Below are 23,153 nucleotides of genomic sequence, written 5' to 3' on the forward strand. Positions count from 1 at the left end.
GGACTTTCACAAGGAGTGGACTGAGGCTGGAGTCAGTGCATCAGGAGCCACCACACACAGACGGATCCTGGACATGGGCTTCAAATGCCGTATTCCTCTTGTCAAGCCGCTCCTGAACAATGTCAGAAGCATCTTACCTGGACTAAAGAAAAACAGAACTGGTCTGTTGCTCAGTGGTCCAAAGTCCTGTTTTCTGATGAGAGCAACTTTTGCATCTCACTTGGAAACCAAGGACCCAGGGTCTAGAGGAAGAATGGAGAGGCACACACTGCAAGTTACTTGAAGTTCAGTGTGAAGTTTCCACAGTCTGTGTTGATTTGGGGAGCCATGTCATCTGCTTGGTCCACTGTGCTTCATTAAGTCCAGGGTCAACGCAGCCATCTACCAGGAGATTTTGGAGCACTTCATGCTTCCTTCCACAGACGAGCTTTATGGGGATGCTGACTTCATTTTCCAGCAAGACTTGGCACCTGCCCACACTGCCAAAAGCACCAAAACCTGGTTAATGACTGTGGGATTACTGTGCTTGATTGGCCAGAAAACTCACCTGACCTGAACCCCATAGAGAATCTATGGGGCATTAAGAGAAAGATGAGGCATGAGACCGAACAATGCAGAAGAGCTGAAGGCCGCTATTGAAGCATCCTGGTCTTTCATAACACCTCAGCAGTGCCACAGGCTGATAGTTTCCATGCCACACCGCATTGAGGCAGTAATTGCTGCAAAAGGGGCCCAAACCAAGTATTGAGTACATATGCATGCTTATACTTTTCAGAGGTCCAATATTGTTCTATGTACAATCCTTGTTTTATTGATTGCATGTAATATTCTAATTTTCTGAGATTGTGGATTTGGGGTTTTCATCAGCTGTAAGCCATAATCATCACAATTATGACAAATCACGGCTTGAACTATCTTGCTTAGCATGTAATGAGTCTATCTCATATATTAGGTTCACCTTTTAAGTTGCATTACTGAAATAAATGAACTTTTGCACAATATTCTAATTTTTTGAGTTTCACCTGTATATCCTGAGTTCAACAAACTATTCATAAATAAGACTATTTTGCTTTCTTCATTAATAAAATAGTAGAAGTACAGAACTGTTTCAGAGATTCATAACTGGCTGAATGAATATACCTGACAGAGTCCTCATGACAACATTTCATTGCTGTCATGGCTGTGCCAAGCTTTCCACAAGCATCTGACTCTGAGAGAAGAGCTTTGTTCTGATCTGGCATATAACTCCTGTTATGTCATGATGACAAAACTGTTAAGCAACAGTCTTGCTCCAGTTTTATTGTCATTCGCATTATACTCACTCACGGACATTTTTTAACAGTCCCTTTTGTTTGCAGCCTGATATTCAGATTCTAATAAAAGAACACCTTAAGGCAAATCTTCAAGCAAATCCATATATAACTTCTGTTTCTTCATTAAGTGTGTGTTGTGCTTATGGATACCAAGACAGAGGGGAAGAACATTTCTGTCAGAGTTATGAACCTAAAAGGAAAAAAAAGAGTACTATTTAGTCAGCTAATGGAAAATGTTTTGTGGGCTTTTAACAGACCATAAAGTCATTCCCTAAGAATGTTTCTCTTATAGGGAAAAGAAAGTCATACATGTGAAATGTGGATTTAGCAGAAACAGTTGCTCATCCTGGAAGAACTAAGTTGCAAACTAAGTACTAATACACAAACCCAGACTGAATAGTTATTTTTTCACTTGAGTTAAGCTGTAATCTTACATTCACAGATGCAAAGGTATATCTGACTTTATATACATTTATATAAAGATAACATGGAGTCCTGTTATGTATTGAGGTCAACACATACTTTACCCTTCTTTTTCAGCTACATATTTTTCCCAATATTCATTCTTATAATGAAATTCTGAAAAAAGAAAGAAAAGTCCTCTTTGGTATTGCTGGCTTGCTTTTTTCTTTTTTAAATCTTTGTGAGCAAGACATTTTTTCAGAAACAATATAGTTAATTGAAAATGCCATGTGTAATAGCTCCGACATGATCCAAAGCCCATAAAAATATTTCAGGATAAACATTTAATACAAAATTCAGCATCATATTATGCAATTAACATAACAGTATTTAACATAATTTAACATGAAGCTGTATCATTAATAAAAGAAATAGTGGTATTTTAGACAATTGAAATATATAATTAGAATGTAATTGTTTTTTTTATTTTTTTGTTCTTTCACATTTACTTCCATGGTTTAAGCAGAGAATATGGAAAGATTGTCGCATGAATTTAAATATATTTCAAAGTTGTTCTGTATTTTTTAGATTTCAAGTTTTGTTTCTTACATTAAACTGTCCTTGGTTTAATTCTAAGTTATGTAAAATAGATGCTGTGTATCTTAATAATATGGAGTATGCAATTCTTCCATATTAAAATCTATACCTTAGCAGGGTAGTTTGAAACCAGGGAGGAAATAATGTTGATGTTACAAATATTAAACAACTGGTAAGCAAACATTTTATCATTCTATTGAAAAGCTTTAGCCAAAAGTCACATCTATTTTATGCCAAAGTTCATTTTAGTTATTATAACTATTGGATACCTAATCTATTAGCTCATTTAATCCTTCTTCTTTTCCACAAGAAAACAGGAACTGGAGTTTTATTTTATATTGTGAATAACTGTATCATCTTGCAGTGTTTTCTTGGGGCCTCAATTTTTTTTCTAGTCCCTGATGAAACCTTATGTTACTAACTGTCCTTTAATCATTTCTAGTTCATACCAATCTATTAAAAAGACAACAATATAGTTATTACATATAACCCTTGGGATCTTTGAGATTATATAAACTGCTGGATAATACTTACCATATTAAATTCAATTTTTAAATTCGGTTATCCTCTGTCTGCTTAACTTGGCTTTCAACTAAACAACCCCCTAGTGCTAAACTCAGCAATTGGAACTGACCAGCTACTGTATCAGGTTTAGGGGGGAAATGTGTAGTTGCTCCAAAGCTCAAAGTCTCTTCTCTGTGCCATGGGAACTTCATGGGTTATAAACTTCAATATCCTAAAATTGAATAAAATGGAAATGCAATCAGCCATAAGGCACTGGAATTTAGTTTATCTAAAAAATTGTTTTCTCCCACATAGCCAATAAAAAGTTCATTCCCTTGATATGAGAAACCCGCAAATGTATACATAAATATATCCATGTTTATTAATCTGGATACATTTATATATATGAAAAATTATATTTAAATTGATAACATTTTCCTGCAATAGGAAAACAGATCCAGGGGAGTGTATATACACTCTTCCAGAAAGGGACCAAAGAAATACTTATTGATATAAGAAATCCAGGTGGACTTGCCATACTGGTTGAATGCAAATGCGAAAATACTGGCAGTCTTGCAAGAACACTGGAGTGTCCATTTCCAAGGTCTCTGGTGCTTAAAATAACAAAATCTTCATCTGTGTGTATATGTTTACATTTCAGATACAAAATATTTGGCTGAGATGGAAAAGCTCTCACCGCTCACAGGCTCATGTTTGAATAGGAATTTGTGTACAGAATTATGATCTTGGTAGTGATTTTTTTTCTTACTGTAGTTTTCAGCTGGAACCATTTAGTATCAAGTCATATCATGATCAGTTTAAAATCCGATCTTCTGTTGATAAATAAGCTATAATTCATTAGGCAAAGGGGATTAAACTACATCCAATTGCTTTTTATTTCTCTTGGAAAAGTATGCTTTACATTGTATTAAAAACAACCAGAAAGAAACAGTTACATGTTAGAGACATTGGGTAACATTTTGCATTTATTAGATGTAGAATAAAGTTCATATCTCCATCCCTCCTTCCTGGACTGAAAATGCAAAAAGTAAAAAAAAAAAAAAAAGAATCTTTTTTTTCAAATTTCAGTAAAACTGTGAAGGACTTAGGTCAGATTCATAGAGATAGTAATTGAAAGCCCCATTCAAATTTCAAATACTCTCTTAATCTCACCTTTCTGAATACAATAAAACATGGTAAAAATATGTGTGTTCTGACATCTTAGAATAAGGGTGCAATAAAAATAAATAAATAGAAAAATGAAATGGAATGGTACCTTGTAGCTAAGCCAAATCTGCCCCAATAAGTTTAAATTATTATGAAACCTGACAGAAAATTACTCATGCAATGAGAGTAATGCAACATCAAATAAAGTGTATGTTGTCTACATAGTTGTAACTACTATAAAACACTGTAGAACACTGTTTCTGATTGTAGAAGAAATAGCTAGAGGGGGAGGGTTGTTATCATTTTAATAAAGAATAGACAATTCCTGATCCATTGGGTCACCATTTCAGAGATATTTCCTTACCTAAATAGAGAAGCAGAATAACTAGAGGTAGGCAAAATATCAGTGTGAGTTGACAGTTTTTTGACTTTCCCCACTGACTTTCCTTATGGAAGTTGGCACTGAGTGTTGAATCCTCCCTCCACCCCTTCCATTTCTTTCTCGCTCCCTGTTCCTTCTTCCTTCCCTCCTTCCCTCTTCCCTCAACTGACAGCATTGAATATTTTTAAAGGATATTCACAATTACATTTTTCTGTTGACGTGTTTTGAGTTCAAAAAATATGTAAAATAATTCCATGCCATGGGATGGATAACTTCCTTCACCAATAGCCATTCTATGAATATTTCTTCAATCTAGAAAATGTGAAAAGTTGAAAATCATGTTTTATATCTTGTTTCAATGAAATTTATTGCTGACTGAATCCTGGCACCCTTTCTTATAGAACATCTACAGGTAGTTGACTGTATCCCACTGAACCATCTCCATGGCACCAGATTTTCTTCACACTCTTCCACTACACTGGTGTTTCCCACTAAAACTATGTATTCCAGTTCAGCCATTTTGCTTTGGAAACTTTTAGCATTAGCATAGAAACAACACTAAAGTTGTCCTTCTCCAAATGTTTTTGGCATGTTCTTTCTCTCCAACCCCCCATGCCCCTCTGGCTTCTTTAAATGGCTACCATATGTTTGATGCCTATTTTTAGCCTGTCCCCACTGGCCAATTAGAAACATATACTTCTATATCCATAGAGATGATTCAACTTGATCCTTCCCAGCTCCTGTCATATTTTTTCAAGGCATCTGTTTGAACACTTTCTGCTATATTTGATGTTAAGCACATGGAGTCTTATTTTGTTACGATTCAAGGGCAACCAATTCCCACTTTAAAATGTATCCATGTGCCTATGAAAACTGAACTCTAGTACTCTATATTGCCATTTCACCCTTATAGGTGATTCTCAGCTTTGTCTCCAGCTGACCTTGCACTTAACATTCAGTATTTCAGAAAAAGTTAAAGTGGAGAGTCTTGGCTTTCACCTTCACAGTCAGAGACTTCAGTTTCAAGGCTTCATGACTTATTTTTCTTAATTACTTTTAGAAATACATACTGTAAGTATTGATTCCCTATAGCATTATGCTATCAAGATGGCAAATAAGATCCATAACCTTTGCATAGACAGTTCATATTATGGTCAGATTGACCATCTATATATGTCTCCATTTACTAACTCACCCAATAACAGGAGCCTTCTATTTTTTAGCAGCATATCCTTGGTGTGCTGCTAAACTTTATGCCACGAGAAATAAATATTTCTGAGGACTGTCTACTAAGTTGGTCACATATTAATAAAAACAAGGACTAGGAAAAACAATCCATAGATCTCCCAATTAAGAGATGAAAAAAGAAGTTTTAGTTGAGACTCATTCGTATTATTAGTTGAGCAATTAGTTGAGACTCATTCTTATTATTTTCATTAGGTTTGCTGAGGAAACTGAATTGTGTAGAGTAGCTAGCTGAACTGGTATGTTCAAGGAAGAGCTTCAGAAAAAATTATCCACACTGGAGGAATAGGTAGTAAAATGGGGAAATCAATTTAGAGGAATCTAATCTGACATGGATGAATAGAGAACATCTTAATTTCATAAATATGCTTATGGTTTCTGCTGACAATAACCAACCAAGAAAGGGATTTTATAGCTGAGGTAGATTGTTTTATAAAACATTATCTGAGTGGACAGCTGCTACAAGAAAAACAAATCAGGAAAATAATTGAGGGTTGCCAATATCAGGATGCTTTTATATAAATCCGTGGTGAGATGATACTTGCAATACTGTCATCTGGCACTATTGGGCCACTGCATTTCAAAAGCAATGTCATAGAGCTTGCAAAATAGTAGGAAAAGTACAGAAAATAACAACATGGTTAGAACAATTCCATATTAAGAAAGCTTTCATAGTGTTTGGGCCTTTTTAGTTTATAAAGTAAATTAGGAGAAGTGGATTATAAAAGTTATGCCTGGTTATGGAAAAAGAATAATAGATTTTTTTTTATTTTTTTACTCATAATACTATTTCTGGAATCTTCTCATGCAACTGTTGGAAGAAATGTACAGCCGCATTCAGTTCCAAGTGGGGGAGAAAGACATTGGAAACATGAGGCTGTTTGGAAAGATGGTTTAATGGTAGACAGGACCACGTGGTTTGAGGTCTTGGGAAATTCAGCACATGGCTGAGAGAGAAGAAAGACAGATTTATACCCTCTCTTGGGCTTTGAACTTGCTTCCTGTTTCTGTGGGAAGGGCATGTATTCTGATTAGTTGTCAGACTCCCATGGGACCATGCAGGGATAACTTTGTAGGCTGTCTTGGGTCCCATGCTTGGTTGAACCTTGTTGAGTGATGCAATCTTTCCAGGTGTCATGTGGTGAGATGGGTAGAGGGCTAATCCTATTATGTCCTGAGAATGAAACTCTTTTGTTTTGTAGATAAGCTGCCCTAGCCTTTTGGCTTGTAGATAGGTTGGCACCAAAATATCTGCTGGGGGGAGGGGTGCAGGGAAGTGAGGCTCTGAGTTTATTATGCCTTTGGAAATATGTTTCTCCTTTAGGGAAAATATAATATTCTGACTTTTTAATATTTCCTATAATATATCATTCTTCTAGGAGATGGGTGGATGCTAAGTTTCTACACAAGTCAATTATGAAAAATTTAGGATATATAAAACAGTAATTTTTCAAGAAATTTATTTCACAGAAGATAATTCTGCTGACATTCTTAAGAGACATGGTGATTTCAAACTTTTTCAATTATAAGTTGGCCAAAGGACTTCCAACATTTCAATTAAATCCCAAGGGAAGACATAGGAAATTTCTCCCACTGTGCTTTTTCAGAAGCATGGATGTAAAAAAAAATGCAGTACAGAAAAAATATAGTACTACCAATACTGCCAACCTAAATATATAATTAAATTAATTATATGGAAATTCTTAAGCAACCAGATTATTTATTTATTTATTTATTATTAGGGTATGAAAGAACATGATAGAAGAGAACCTGATAATAAAGTAGAAAAACAGAAGGATTTTTCACAAATAGAAAACCTATGAGAAAGTTGTCCAAAATATTATTAAGTGTCTAAGTAGAATTTCAAACAAATGTTTTCTGGAAGGTATCCTTAAAGAAATCTTAAGGGTCATAGCTTGGTAACTTGATTTTCACTAATGACAAAAGAGAACACTTCATCAGTTTTCATTAAGAATACAAGACAGCAGTTCCTAGGCAGAATGGAAGCCATTTCCCTAACACATCAACTTCTAAGCAATTAAGAAACTTGAAATGTAGTTCACCAAGGTCTACTTTAAACTGCTTCCTATTTGTATACATGGACCAATTATTAGTAAGCCAAACAGGGTACTTAACATATAGCATTTACATAGATGGGTAAACAAATCCATACTGTTTAAGCAGTTTACAGCCATAGAAGGTAACCCAGGGATAGGCTGTATCACTTAATGGTCAATTACTTGTTAAATAATAGAGAAATAAAATGCATCTTATTGAAAGTCTAGCTTTCTGTCTCTTTTTTATTGAGACTTGATGGAAAGCTACTTACAATATCAGGAGACATCAAGTCAGTAAGTAATTGCATAATGGCAAGGGCTTTTAAACTAAAGTGGATAGATAGCTTTAGAAAGACTTGCTACAATCATAAATAATAGTTCCCAGTTTTCATCCCTATATCTGTAGGAATGTGGGGGAATGAATAAGCAAACCTTTTTAATGGACTTCATGATTTTTGTGAATGGGGTCCACTATGTTATGATAGCAACTGGCAGTGAAACTATCAGATGAATATATGAGCAACATATTGACTCAAACCTACTTTTTACACATTCTTTTTAACTGATATTTCCAACTCTGGTTAGAAAGACATTAATAGGTACACTGTATCCTACAGTGTAAGGCGTTACAATAGAAATATAGGATATAAATCCAGGTTTCTATTCAGTAATTTAAACCTAAGACATTTGCACCCTAATAGCAAACAAAACAATGGAGAAGGAATAAGATTATTATGCATAAAGTACTCTAACTGTATCACTGCCATTAAAAGCCTGACAGAGCTCATGTGATGACCCAGGGTGGGATACAAAACAAACAGTCACAGAAAACAGGTGAAGCCCCTTTTATTCCTTCACTTTGCTTCCAAGCTCCGAATATCCTTGACAGAAGACAAAAAAACCTCTCACACAAACAGTTACAACAAGAAGGAAAAAAGCAACACAAACAAGGCAAGAAAAGGGCTGGAGGACGTCCACAGATAACAGAACATACACTGTGAAGAACGCCAAATTCATAGAGGAACCATAAACTAGACATATTTCCACACTTTATTTCCAATGTATGCCAATACACATTCAGTTGTCTTATTCAGTTGTCACAGTTGCAGCCCATGAAGAGGATCAAAGCTCTCTCCTTCCAAATAGACCACATCTCTCCCTTATCCTCTCCTCCCTGCGTGCCCTAGGATGGAGAGGGGATGGGCCTGGGTCCTCCTCTGACTGCTCAGCCGGCCTCTGCCTTTCCCCAACCTCCTCCATAACCTCCGGAGCCACACTTCCACTCCCTGTCGTCTGTTCCTCCTCTCCTTAAAAGTCAGTGGCATGACAGCTCATTTTATGGACCTGACTATTTATTTAAAACAGGCAGAATTAAATAATACAATTTTATTTTTGCTATATTATCATTATGATCTTTTGCTGCCATCCATTTCCTTGTCATTTTGCTATGTAAAAGAAAGTTTGTCTACGGCTAACATATCCCAAAAAAACACTTTTGTAAATTGTGCTTATCCTATGCTTAAATCAGCTCTTGTTAACATTCATGGAAACAAAGAAAGGTTTATGTCTTTAGCAAAGCCCCTCTTTAGGCATTCCCCAGCATGCAAGTAACAAGAATGTACAAGCTGAACTCAGATTTTATTAAGGCTGTTATCCCAATCTGCTGAGATTAGATTAGTAAATGATATATAGATGGATTCTCAATACCTATCATTTAGAGCAGACTTCTTTTCAAACTGTTCTCTCAAATATATGGCTATTAGGACAGGGCCAGTATAAATATCACATGTTCCATTTTCTTTGTCTCTGTACAGTGTTAGTTATATTTTAAAATATGAAAATAAACCTTAATAAAGAAGCATCATAGGTATATTAATGAAAGACAGAAGATGAAACCTACTTTAGCATCACTATTAATTTTGTGATTCTCTTGAAAACCAATCACAGCATGAAGGATATGCTTTTGATAGTAACAAAGCTATCAAAAGCTTTTGATAGTAGCGTTTATTTTAGACTTGTCTGGAACTCTGAGAGGGACATGGATGGTACTTAAATTTGAGAAACAAAGGAACAAACTTCCAGGATGCAACATCAGGATTGCAATCCAAAGGTCCAATCCATCCTTCCACACAGATATCCAAACACTAAACCATATTGTGATCTTATTACTGTCTCAAGTCCTGATTCCTACTTTCCCCACCAAAATATCCCATGATCACTAGCCATGATAGATCTTTCTTCTCACTGCAAATGAACCTTCTCACACAATAGGGCTTTTTACTTCACTTTGAATGAGATGTAGCAAGGCTAGTTCACTACAAATAGAATAACAGAATGAGAAACCTAGGAGGTCTTTCAGTCCAACCTGCTGCTCAATCAGAAGCTCCGTACCATTTCAGACAAATGTTTGTTCAATCTTTTCTTAAAAACCTCCAGTGTTGGAGTATTCACAACTTCTGGAGGCAAGTCGTTCCACAGATTAATTGTTCTAACCTTCAGCAAATTTCTCCTTAGTTCTAGGTTAGTTCCCTCCTTGATTAGTTTCCATCCATTGCTTCTTGTCCTGCTGTCAGGTGCTTTGGAAAATAGATTGACTCCCTCTTCTTTGTGGCAACCCCTTAGATATTGGAACACTGCTTTCATGTCACCCTAGTTCTTTTTATTAAACCGGACACATCGCATTTTTCGGACTATAAAACAGACTTTTCCCTACAAAAAAAGTGGGTGGAAATGTCTGTACGTCTTATAGAGTGAATATTATGGCGGGGGTGGTGGTGCAGCACTGATCAATTGTTCTAGGCGGAGGGGATTGCCAGCATAGCCTATTGCCACCTATCACCGCCTATCACCACTTATCACCGCCTATCACCACCTATCACCACCTATCACCACCTATCACTGCCGCCTGTTCACCAACAATTGGCAGCGAACAGGCCACGCCAAACAGGCTGTGGCAAACAGGCCATGGAAAACGGGCCACGACAAACAGACCATGGCAGTGGCAAATGGGCCATTGTGAACAAGCGGTGTTGGAGAATGGGCCGCAGTGAACAGGCTGCGATAACGTGCTGAAGCTGACCAGGCTGTTTGCTGTTTGCTGCAAGGATGCTAGCCAAATGAATACCAGATGGATGCTGGGAGGCAGACACAGATCTTTTTTCTTGTTTTCCTCCTCTAAAACTAATGTGTGTCTTATAGTCTGAAAAATATGGTATCCAATTCCAGAAATTGTTCTTGATATGTTTTATTTTCCAGTCCCCTGATCATATGTGTTGCTCTTCTCTGAACTTTTTCTAAAGTCTCAATATCTTTTTTTATATCATGATGACCAAAACTGGATGCGATATTCCAAATGTGGTCTTACCAAGGCATTATAAAACACTTCATATGATAAAACCAAAACTTAGCCCTTGGTGAAATTTGAATATTATAATATATCAAGTGGCCCATTATTTTCCTTCCCAATTACAGTATTGACACATTTGACAATGAAATTCCCCTCACCCTGTCTCCACCCATGTCTAAATATTATATTCACTGATAATAGATTATAACTTTACTTCATAAATCAACATATTATTCTAAACCACACTAATATCTGATGTTGAATCTGGAGGCTGCTTTAAACTTTAAAGAATGTGTAGAAGAAAGGATAGTATAGCATAAATCTTAATAATTTAGCAAATGTGGGAGTGATATGAGGGAAAAGTTTAAGAGAAAAGTTTAATTGGTCAAGATGATTGGTGTTGTGATAAAGTTATTTCAACAACCTAATTATGATATCATACACTTCAATATAACCAAAGTGCTTTTGGGAAACTACTTATCTCAAAACACCATTTTTGGTAACAAGCTGATTATTTTATAGATGGATTTTTACTATTTAGCAATTAGTTTGTTAAGAAGGAATAAATACTAAAGAATATGAATGATCTAATTAGTTGTACTTTTACTTTATTAATGATTTATACCAGTTAAGTGGACTAATCCCGTAAAATTATCTGTATCATGGATGAAAACTAAGAATATTCATACTTCAACAGTTGTTTGATAGTTTTGTTTTTGTTCGACTGATATTCCACATACAACATTTGACCACAATATTATGTGTGCTGTACTTATTAAAAATATAAAAAAAGAATCACCTACTCTATATCATGATCACCATTATATGCATAACTAAGTTCATACATAAAGCATAAACTTGAATCTCTGAATACTTTTGTATGTCCTTGGAACACTTATAGAATTTAGCTAACTATTAGTTTGTTTGTTTAATCTCCCCCTTTATTTGTCTTGTGAAAAGCATCTATTGGAATGAAATTATATTTTCATCCTACAATATAGACAAAATAAGCACAATATGAAAAAGCCAATATCTAAGAAGCAACAATTCAATACTTAGTCAAAACAGCTGTTTCAATTTCCTTTTTGTCTGTTCTCCACCAACTCTTAATACTTGTCCCCTCACAAAGATGTTAGCAATTAATCTGTTAATGCTTGTCTGATTAATAAAATGATAATTCAATGAAAAATCATCTTGGAATGAACTTAAAGATGTTCTTATGGATTAATATGAAAAGAGGCCATCAAAAATGACTAAATAGAAGGAAGCACACTGTATATCATAAAAAAACAAACAAACATGGGAAGCAAAGCCAAGAAAGGCAAAAATCTGGGGGGAAAACTTAACAAAGAGTTTCAAATTGCTGTTGAAAGAAGCAATACACAATATTACAATGATATATGTAAAGATAATGAAAATGAAAACAGACATGGAAAAACACCAAAAAAAATCTTCCAAAAGATCTTTGAACACAGAAGATAACTGATTCAAAGAACAAGATGGAAGGAATATATAAAAGTATAAATGGACTAATGTTAGATATAAAGAGAACAAAACTAATGACTAACACTAATGACCAATGACTTCCACTGAATAAAAATGTTCTCCAAGTAAATATATTTAGCATCAAAGCAAAAGATGCAAATATTTCATTCTATAGCTACAGTCATATTTTAAAATGCAAAAAATGAGTAAGGTTTGCAATGTGAGTCTGCAGTGATTCAAATCAGTGGTTACTCATTTCTTCCAAGTGAAGGTGATAAGTATTTGTGAGTCCTTTCCTCAATTCATCATTTCATCATCAATTCATCATCATGGCTGACAGATGATGATGATCATAAAAATATGTATATACTTTGGCAAAACAAATACTCATCTTTACCTGTTTTTCTTTTTTCTCCATTTATTATTCCTTGTACACATGCATGTTAACAATTGTACATATCTCAGTTTCAAAACCATATCTATTTTGTAATGGGTTCATTTTTATTATTTTATTTAAGCTGATTTGCACTTGGTATACATTGTAGAATGAAATCTTTCTAAATACATTATGTGTTTTTGTTTCTAAATATTGCCTAGTAGATTCCCTCTACTTTAACTGTCTAGCAAAGAACTTCCATTTTCGTTTCTTAGGACACTTTAATCATCCTAAGAAATAGTTTTTCTGGAAAAGAATGGAAAAACGTTGGAATTGTTCTTCATGGCTCTATGACATATCTGGCATATTAGAAAGTGATAATATATTGGTTACTAAAAGTTATTAATACTATCAGACATTTTAGTAAATGAATGAGACTTGGTGTATAGGAAATGGACTGTATACTGTGTTCCCATGTTGAACAAATATATACTTGCAGCAATCTAGTGACCATCCATATATTTTTAAATCCTATGCAGGTCTGAAACTTCTTTTGCAGACCTATACTTGTTAAATTTTGTGTCAGTCTGAATAGAAGATGTATTTCAGCTTATTGAAACATACAATTTTCCACTTGGTCACTAGTTTTAATATAAATACAATTATTCAGGTTTTTCCCTATTTTTTCCATTAAAGAATGAGGCAAAGTAGTTGTGAATAAGGAGATATAAAAGAAAGCAACCCCATTTCCTTGCAGGTTTTGAATTCCAATAATTATCTGAGAAAATTACTTATAGATTTTCACTTTTATACATTATTTAAATAGCTAGAATACAAGTTTAGTAGCAAATATCATAAGGATTGGAGTGAAAAGCACTACATCTTCCAATTCAGAGTAAAACTGAATTGGTGGAGGACATTTCCATAAACTATTTTATACTTGCATTTTAATGAAAAACTCCAGCAATACTGCGAGATGTTTTATTTTCAGCATCACCTACAAGCTCTGGACAGATGATGGAGGCAGCACCCTATGGATCACATACATGTATGTCTGGAAGTTTTATGAGGAGTTCTACAAATATAGTACTAGATTGGAAAAATCTTTATAGTACAAATATAGTACTAGGTTGAAAAAAAAATCTAGCTAGATCCTAATTCCTAGGTTAAAGGTTTATTAACAGGAGAATGAAAGCAGCTCTTGAGAACCATATTCAGCTTGGAGCAGATCTATACATTCTAATTTAGATCTTACCTTGGATCCTTTAATACAGGGGTCCCCAACCGCCGGTCCGCGGACCGGTGCCGGCTGTGGAACAAGCCTTACCGGGCCACTGGTTGCTGGGCGCCGCCATCTTTTTTGGTAAAAAGCGCTTCTGGTGAGCTTTTCCGGGTAGAAAGATCACCGAGCGCTGTTTCGTCATAAAAGATGGCGGCGCCAGCGCTTCGTGAGCTTTTCGGGTAGAAAGCCATTTCTACCCGAAAAAGCTCACCAGAAGCGCCGCCATCTTTTTATGAAACAGCGCCCGGTGACGTCACCGGAAGCGCCTTTTCGTCATAAAAGATGGCGGCGCCCAGTTGACGCCGGTACCGGCCGCGGCGCCCAGCTGATGTCGGAACCGGGCCGCGGCGTCGAAAAGGTTGGGGATCCCTGCTTTAATATCCATTAAGCTCCAAATGGTATTCATACAAATATTTGTATTATAAATAAGCCTTTATACAAAACTTGCTTAAGCTGAATAAGCATTTTCAGTATTAGTATCACCTTATTTACACACTGCTTTTTCAAATAAAAATGAAAATAAATATTTGTGATCAGCAGGATAGCATCAGTGTTTTTGTTTAGTTTTTCTAAAATTCAATTTATTACTGAAATGGTTATTATTTTAGTCCAGGTCTGATAATCAAATAAAATTGCAACTGACTTCAATAGAACTTGCATTTCTAAGGCTGTAAAATCTCTGTGGCTTTTGGATCTAGGCCACACCATTAATATAATACAAAGGATTTTTTTTAGCTAAATATATTTTTTCTGTCAGAAAATCACTGAATATCATTTTTTATGATCCATATAAGTCAGATAATACAAAATAATTATAGAAAAGTTGTATTCATTATCTTTCAAGTCTAGCAAGCAATGCTTTAATTATAGTATAGTAATATAGTTAGTTGACTTTACCTTTAAAAACAAAAAGAAAATTAGTTTAAGCATGTTCAGTTCGGATTTGGAAGAGATTAAACACAAGAATCCATGTAGTTCTCTATTTTATTAGATTATTAAGGCACAATTGTTCACTTTACAACAGGAACTTATAAAAATCACAAGTATTCAAAATTCAACCATTTATCTGTTTATGAAGAGTTACCTAGTCTTTCTGAATTGGCATAAAAAGGGACTGTCATATTGACCTACCTTCATAAAGTTTATCTGGAAGCAGAAGCTTGAACAATTGGATTTCTCTTCACATGGATAAATTTTATGAATACATGTTGTTGGGGAATGATGATCATTCTCAGTTCATGAAAGTCATTAGTTCTTTTGGTGGGGTATATGTTTTTTGACTGATGCAGGCAGCATTTATAAGAAAGCCTTTCAGGCACCATTTGTCAAGGAATCTTCCATTACACTTAAAAGACTGAGACTTTTATGTTGCTCCTCTAACACTGACTCTGACTGCTTTGCACTTTACTTTGCTGATATTATGTAAATACTATTCTAAAGCCAAAGAAAGAGAATGCAGCATGGGCTTAACAAGAAACTAGGGTGGTTATACTGAAATGAAAGTTCTGGAAAATGTCAATGCCTCTTCAAAGAAGCAAAATTTAATATGTCCAAAGTATCACAGCTATTGCAATATGCTGCTCAAATCCTTTTGTTTCTCAACATAATTTTGTAGAAACAAAACAAACATCAATTTCACTTGTCAAACATGTGTAATTAAAAGTACATTTATCTGTTTAAAAGTCAAATGCCATTTTATGAACTCTGCATGGAGAACAGACTAGGGAATCCTAAAGGGAGTTTTAAAATGTTTTATAGATGATTGCACATTGTTTCAGATTTAGAGGAAAGAAAACTATTGTTCAATAGTTGCTGCCCTAATTATTTTATGCCCCTGGTTGACTTTGCCTAACCTTTTGATTCTCACTTTTGGGCTGGAATTGAAATTTTATTCCATAGATTTTCTATGCCTGTGAATACCATTTCAGAAATATAATACTTCAAAAAATGGAGTTTATCCATATGCTAAACTTTCTATAGCATTTCAGAAGCAATAATTAGAGGGAGGTGAAGTAATGCAAAAAAGCTTTATTGAAACCTTTGATTACAAAACAAATTTTGGCACAGTATTAATTTTAATAAAATTGTGCTTTTAATTTAACCATTTTCAATATTATAAATTATGTAGGATATTATGTCAATTATGTAAAAATAAACTTTTAAGTGTCATTTGTGAATAAATAATTTCAAATTAAAAGAAAATATTGTTTTAAAGAAGCAAAAACCCCAAGCCCCAATTAGCATTTAAACTTTTAAAATTATATTTTTGGGGATTTTATTTATTTTTTCAGCCATAATAAAAAAAAATGTGGTTTCAGTCATTCTCAGTCCCATTAATTCACAGAAATGAACATGATAAAGACTGAAAATTAGGAATAAATAGTTCAGCTAACTACTTTTATGGGAATTGTTTGGAATCAATTTATATCTGAAATCCCACTGAGAAGTAAAAGGCTTAAAGAACTGAAGAACTAAAATGGATTTCCAATGAGACTCACTGATCCAGTGATTCACTGGTTGAATGACTTGATTCATATCCAAGATACAGAAAATGTGTTCAAAATATGTGGACAGAAAGGAGCTGCACACTTTGGGATGAACACCTTTTGAATGGTAGGGGAATATGAATGGATTTCCCCAAAATTGCAGACTACGGGAACTATTTGCGCTTCAGTTGAGATGCAGACAACACAGACTCTCCCAACAGCCTGTGCCTATGTTCAACAGTGAAGGGACAAGGAGAAAAAAACATCCTGCAGAAAGCACAGCTCCACAGTACACTCCACAGTACAGTCTTTTCAGAAATTCCAAGAAGGCTCCATACCTATTTGCACTACTTGGATGATCCTGAGGACACAGACAAACTCCCAAGTGGCCTCAATGACTCTCTAAAAATGCAAATGACCAGCTGTCTGCAAGGAATAAAAATCCTTCCATTGTCCACTATCCAGTCAGAATTGAAGAACCTTTTTGGATGAGAAGAGAAGAAGAAAGAAAGAAAACAAGAAGGGCCAATTGTCTCTTTAAAAAGCACTTTTTTGGATAACATTGCCCATTGACTTGCCCTAAAGAAACTACCCTTTGCTGCTTTGATCAGTTATTTGAGATGCCATAGGTGTAGGTTACAGGGATACTGCCATTGTGGCATGATTTGAGTCAGGCTTCTTGCTTGCTGGAATAATGTATATTAGTTAACATATGGAACAGAAACAAAGTGAAATGGAACACATACCTAGGAATGTCTCAGAGAAGAGAGATGGATGGCACAGGACACAAGCCATTCAAAGCCTTAAAAAATCCCCACCCATTTTTAAAAACATAATTTTCGGTTCACATTCATTCACTCATTGTCCATGAACAAACCTGTTCAAATGATACCTTATATAAAAAGTAGGTTTAAGCCAATGCCCAATCAACCATAAGTCAATATTCAGAAAGAGATGTGCTGTATTAGCAAGTCCAGCCTAGAAGCCCAATTGTCCATCTCCTCAATGCACAGTATGGAAACAGATCCTGTTTGTGTTTCTAATGATTTTCTGAATACTGCCAAGACTTAGATAATTGTGGATATCTAGAAATTCCATTAAATAAATAATAAAACTAACATTTCTCATATTGGCATAAGATAAATCAAACTTAAGGCTTGTGGCTAAAACCATTAATTAAATTAAGAGGTGCGAAAATGAATAAAACCCAAAACAGTTTCAGCAATCTCTTTCCTCAGCATGTTATTCCATTCTTCACAACAGGATACACCCAGTTGAGCTTTTTATAGGTTAATGCCTTAAATCAGGGGTCCCCAACCACCGGTCCGTGGACCGGTACCGGTCCGCGGAACAAGTCCTACCGGGCCGCTGGCTTGCTGGTGCCGCCATCTTTTTTTGATGAAAAAGTGCTTCCGGTGAGCTTTTCCGGGTAGAAAGCTCACCGGAAGCACGTTTTCATCAAAAAAAGATGGCGGCGCCCAGCTGATGCTGGTACCGGGCCGCGGCGCCCAGCTGATGCCGGTACCGGGCTGCGGCGTAAAAAAGGTTGGGGATCACTGCCTTAAATCATATTTGTGTAGTATAAAGTTGATATAATCAGAGATTCATAACTGAAGATAGGAAAAATGGATTTAGTACTATGGTCATCAAAACTATATCTATCCAAGTAATGTAAGGCTTTAGTGGTGTTCTCATAAATACTTCCTGCTTAAGGCAAAACTCCAGTGATAGGACATTAAAGCAATCCATTCCATCATCTATCTGAAAAATTAATGAACAATGTGCAATGAGAGAACACCTGAACTATTATTTACAACTCTGTATACCACATTTCCAGAATATTATCGAAAGGTTAAGAAAGGCTTGAAGAAGTGAATATGCTACATGGACATGAGGACAAGCCCTTTAAGGGTAGGCTAAAGAAACTTGAGATGATCAGTCTGGAGGAAAGATCTCAAAAATGCAGGATAGCTATGTTCAGATACATAAAAGGAAACTATAGGGAAGATAATCAAGAATTATTTTCCATAGCCAATAAACTAGGAACATAAAAGAAGTTTCATCTACTGTATATAGATTTCATTTAAACTATGATCAACTTCCTAATGGCAATATTTATACAACAGTATACCAATTTGTCCATCTGAGGGAACATTTATACTGACATTGGACAGCCATCGATTATGGATATTTTAATTGGTTTTCCTGAACATTGCTGAGGCTTAGAGTATATGAACATTATGGTCTCTTCCAACTGTACAGTCTCTGATTCTATAAACAGGATTTCGAGTTTACTCAGAAGTATGGAGAGGAAATACAATGGGTCCAATATATCACAGTAATGTAAGGGTCCAATATATCACAGTGGAATTTACAGTATGTCTTTCTTGTACTGTGATGACAGCAGAAGAGCATGTTTAGAGATGACCTGCTGATGTATGGTGCTTCCATACTCTTGACTTTTAATCCAAATAAGAATTGACTTGATTCTGTCACCCACCATGTACAGTACATATTTTCATGGCCTTTGGCAATCTGCCTCCAACAAACTCTGCACAATCAATTTCAAAGCGGAAAATACAGAAGAAACACTTAACAATGTTTCTTTCAGTGGTCTACCAGCAGCAACATTTCCTGCTTCTTTGAAGGTAAAGCTCTACAGTCAACAATGAAGTTCTCAAAAATAGATTGTTAATTGTTTGGTGGTGAGGGTGGTGGTGTTAGTTAGGGTTCTGCATTATGAAAAGTGTTAAATATTTGTTTCTTTAACAGAGACAGAGCCTGTTAGTAGCTGCAAGCTTGGAGAAATCAAAACTGTGGCTTAGCAAGATTATTATAGCTACCACATTCAGGTTTGGATGTTTTATTTGTTCTATGGCCAGGAACAAATAAGTTCAGCTATTTTCTGGATTGCTATCAATAACTGGTTTTTTTTCCACAGATTCTTCCATTCCATGCCATTTTGTATGCAAATTATTCAACTGTATTGTATAGGGTTTTCCTCTACAGTCTTTTTATTTCTTTTTTCTTATCCAATTTCTCTACTTTTCTTTTTGTCTACAAATAAAACCAAATAAAATTATCCTTAAAGAGTTAAACCAAAAGCACCTGGACCATAATAAATTCATTTATCCAGAAAATAAAATCATTTTTGTTAATGACATTCAAATATGCATTGCACTATTTTAATTAAAGCAGTCTATTACACATGCCATTCAGTTCAATTCTCCCCTCCTCTCTTTTTTTTTGTCTATCCTCCAGGGCAATAGCATGTAAAACATAATGAAAATAATTTATAAAGGACACAATAAATCAACCTGATTTTTAATGAATGATATTACAAAAGTAGGATTTTAAAAAAAATCATTCAAATATTTCTTATTATAGGAAGAGTCCTCTACATTGTGCTTTCTACTAATATGTATTATTATAATTGTATTACTTGGTATAGGAGAAAAGAGCACTAGAAGAATATTTTTTTAAAAAAAAAATCTACATATTGAAGTTTAATAAGCAGACACTGATTCTGCAGCTAGTTCCAACCTCATGCTGTTAGGTGTCTAAATTACTGCACAAATTAATAATACAAAAAAATTAGTAAAGGGATACAGCATCAGACAGAAAGACTTACTGTCCAAGAAAATTAAAAAGAACATAGGCACTGCAAGTGTTAATATTCAAGGACAAGGACATAGTTTAGTTCATATAACTTGCTGAAAGCCTGAAGCCCAAACAATCTTGTATCTGAGGAAATAAGACCTGAAATCCATTGAGTCTATATTCAGGATTTCTGCTTAATGACCCACTGATTGGGAGAGACTGGAAGATTTCAGGCTTATTACTTAATTCTTGATTTATCTTTTCAAGGAAGAACATTAATCATATTCCTAGTATATATGAAGTCTAAACAAATTTATTGCAACAATCTAGGTTTCTCTTTTGAAAGTGTTACCTCTAAACAGAAGTGTTCATTCCAAACCATAATGATCCTAAAATGATGAAATTTTCAATAAGGCTTTTTCATATTTTCACTATGAAGTCATGACACATATTTCATTACTCATAACAGTCCTTCCACAGACACTTAGTATGTGCATCTAAATCTGAAGCATTAAAAAAAAAAAATCCCAACCCCTTCGTATTTTCACTCTCCTTTTCTTTCTGGGTCAAATCCCACTACCAATCAGAAGAAGGGAGTAGGCAAATAATAGTAAAAGTTGCTTATTATTTTAATTCCTGCTCTTTACTTGCTTCCATATGCATTGAAGGGAGTTGGCAATGTCATGAAATAAAAATAACAAGTTTTCAACAATTAGAAATATATCCTGGTTCATACAAATCTTAGCAGATACACAATGATAGCTTTGACTGGGTCTGGCTTTGCACTTAGACAACCTCTTATATGGGCTGTTGGACTATGCTTTCCTCTTGGCAATTTGGCTGCAAACATTTCATCGCCATTCAAGGAGACATCATCAGTGTGCTTTGAATTGTGCTTGTCTGTCAGAGCCTTTTTAATGTGATGTCAATTAGTATGGATGTTGTTTGTTCAGCTACTTCTGAGTCATAATCTGTTTGATTGGCTGGCTGTTGTTACTGAGGCATGGTCTTTGGTTTTAAGTACCATCTGTATGATGTAAATTAGTGTTGTTTTTTCAGGTACTGCTGAGTCATGCTTTGGTTTCTGTCTGTTTGAATGGCTGGTTGTTGTTACAAAGACATGGTCCAAACAAACAACATCCACACTAATTGGCATCACATAAAAAGATAAATATCACATAAAAAGATATTTAAAGAGCAGTGCTCTGACACATGAGCACAGTTCAAAGATCACTGATGATGTCTCCTCAAATGGTGACAAAACCAAATTACCAAGCTCAGAGCTCAGACCAACACCCAACTACCAACCTAAGCTACTTATATTCAAAGACATTTCAACTTCTTATACTTTTTTAATATTCACAAAAGCCAATAAAAAACCTATATTTGCTCTTGCGCTTTTTACAATCAACTATGAAAAAATAATTTTATCCTACTTTCCTACTCAAGTTCCTGCTCACTTACCTATGCAGAATCCTTCTTCAAAGAGCTAATGAGGATGTGAATGATTGAATAAGCAATACATGACATTGCTAACAGAAATTTGAAAGGAGCAAAATCAGAAAGCAGTGGCTCCTATAGCCAGTTGGAGCCTTTTCAACACATGTGTGCTCTTTTCTTTACATCTTGAGCCAAGTCCTTGAACACAACCTATAAACTCCATAGGAAATCATGTTTTATGTGTTGCATCAAACTTATGTTTGGACTGAAGAAATAGAAGCAAAATATTTAAAGTTACTCAAAAAAAAATGAAAGTTTTTTTCCTTAGTCTTCAAAACAGTGTTGCAATAAACTGACATTCAGTTTCATTTCTGAAGGATAAAAGCAATGTTGTATTGTTTTTATTGTAGTGTGTTTGTTCTACTTTTCAAATACATTTTTGAAAATAATATTTAGGAAGAATTTTGACAATAATGTGTGCTATAGAAAATCAGTTAACTTTATTTTTCTTGAAAGAGGCTGTTCTCTCTTTAATTCATAGATTTATAATTTTTTAGCAAATGCTGCAAAATGTGCTGGGATTTGAAACTTGACAGACAGGTTATAAGCCTGGAAAGGCTTTTTGATAACAATTTCCCTATAGGCTGTCACACATTTTTTAGAAAAAGCATTATTGAAAAAATGAAAGTTTTGTCATTATGAAACTTTTTTCAACGATGCTAACAGAATCTTAAAATGGTTTTGTGTGTGCAGAGAATTGGTCTATTTAAAAAAAATGATCTTTTTCTCCATTTAGAGATATAATATGCAATCCCAGTTTTAGGATTGTCTATATGGTCATTCATATTTGCTACATATACAGTATATTAAGAGAAAGTGGACTGGGAAAAGATCAGCATGGCTTTAAAATTGGAGAGAGAATTTTCAATAATCTATATTATGCTGATGATACTCCCCTGCAAGTTCTTATAATAAATGTTAAGGAACACAGTGAAGAAATGGGTTAAAATCAAATATAAAGAAGACCAAACTAATGACAAAAGCTAAAACAACCAGGCTTAGAATCGGTAGTGAAGATATTAAAGTAGTGGATGGTTTCTGCCTTTTTGGATCAACCATCAATAGTAAAGGAACAAGCAATACATCATAGACTAGGTATTGGTGGAACAGCCATGAAGAATTGTACAAGCCATGGCATTTTCTGTGCATTCCATGGAAGTTAGACTTTGAAGAAGCAGGACAGGAAGATGTATTCATGTATTCACAACTATGTATACATTTATACTTATTATCTTGTAAACAATTGGCAAATCAAATAAATAAAATAAAATAAAATAAATAAGAGTATTGATGTCTTTGGTGTTAGATAAGACTCCTAAGAACACCATGGACAGCCAAGAAAAAAAAAACCAATAGATCATTTTAAAAATCAGCCAGAGTTCTCATTTGAGGTACAATTGACCAGGCTCAA

The 23,153-nt window shown here is 34.9% G+C and overlaps 1 long non-coding RNA gene across 1 annotated transcript in view; it reads right to left on the reverse strand.

The window, feature by feature from the left end:
• Nucleotides 1–1,840: 1,840 nt before the first annotated feature.
• The window catches only part of LOC148130924 (uncharacterized), a 118,255-nt gene continuing 96,942 nt past the window's right edge, over nt 1,841–23,153 (reverse strand). Inside the window, exons 2-3 of the long non-coding RNA XR_015749120.1 lie at nt 2,847–3,048; nt 1,841–1,892 (exon numbers count right to left, since the gene is read on the reverse strand). This is a non-coding gene — a long non-coding RNA (uncharacterized LOC148130924). The remainder of the gene's footprint in view (nt 1,893–2,846; nt 3,049–23,153) is intronic.

The sequence above is a fragment of the Notechis scutatus genome, chromosome 4, assembly GCF_049901735.1.
Source record: "Notechis scutatus isolate UNSWTSFEM ecotype Mainland chromosome 4, rNotScu1.2, whole genome shotgun sequence".
NCBI lineage: Eukaryota > Metazoa > Chordata > Lepidosauria > Squamata > Elapidae > Notechis > Notechis scutatus.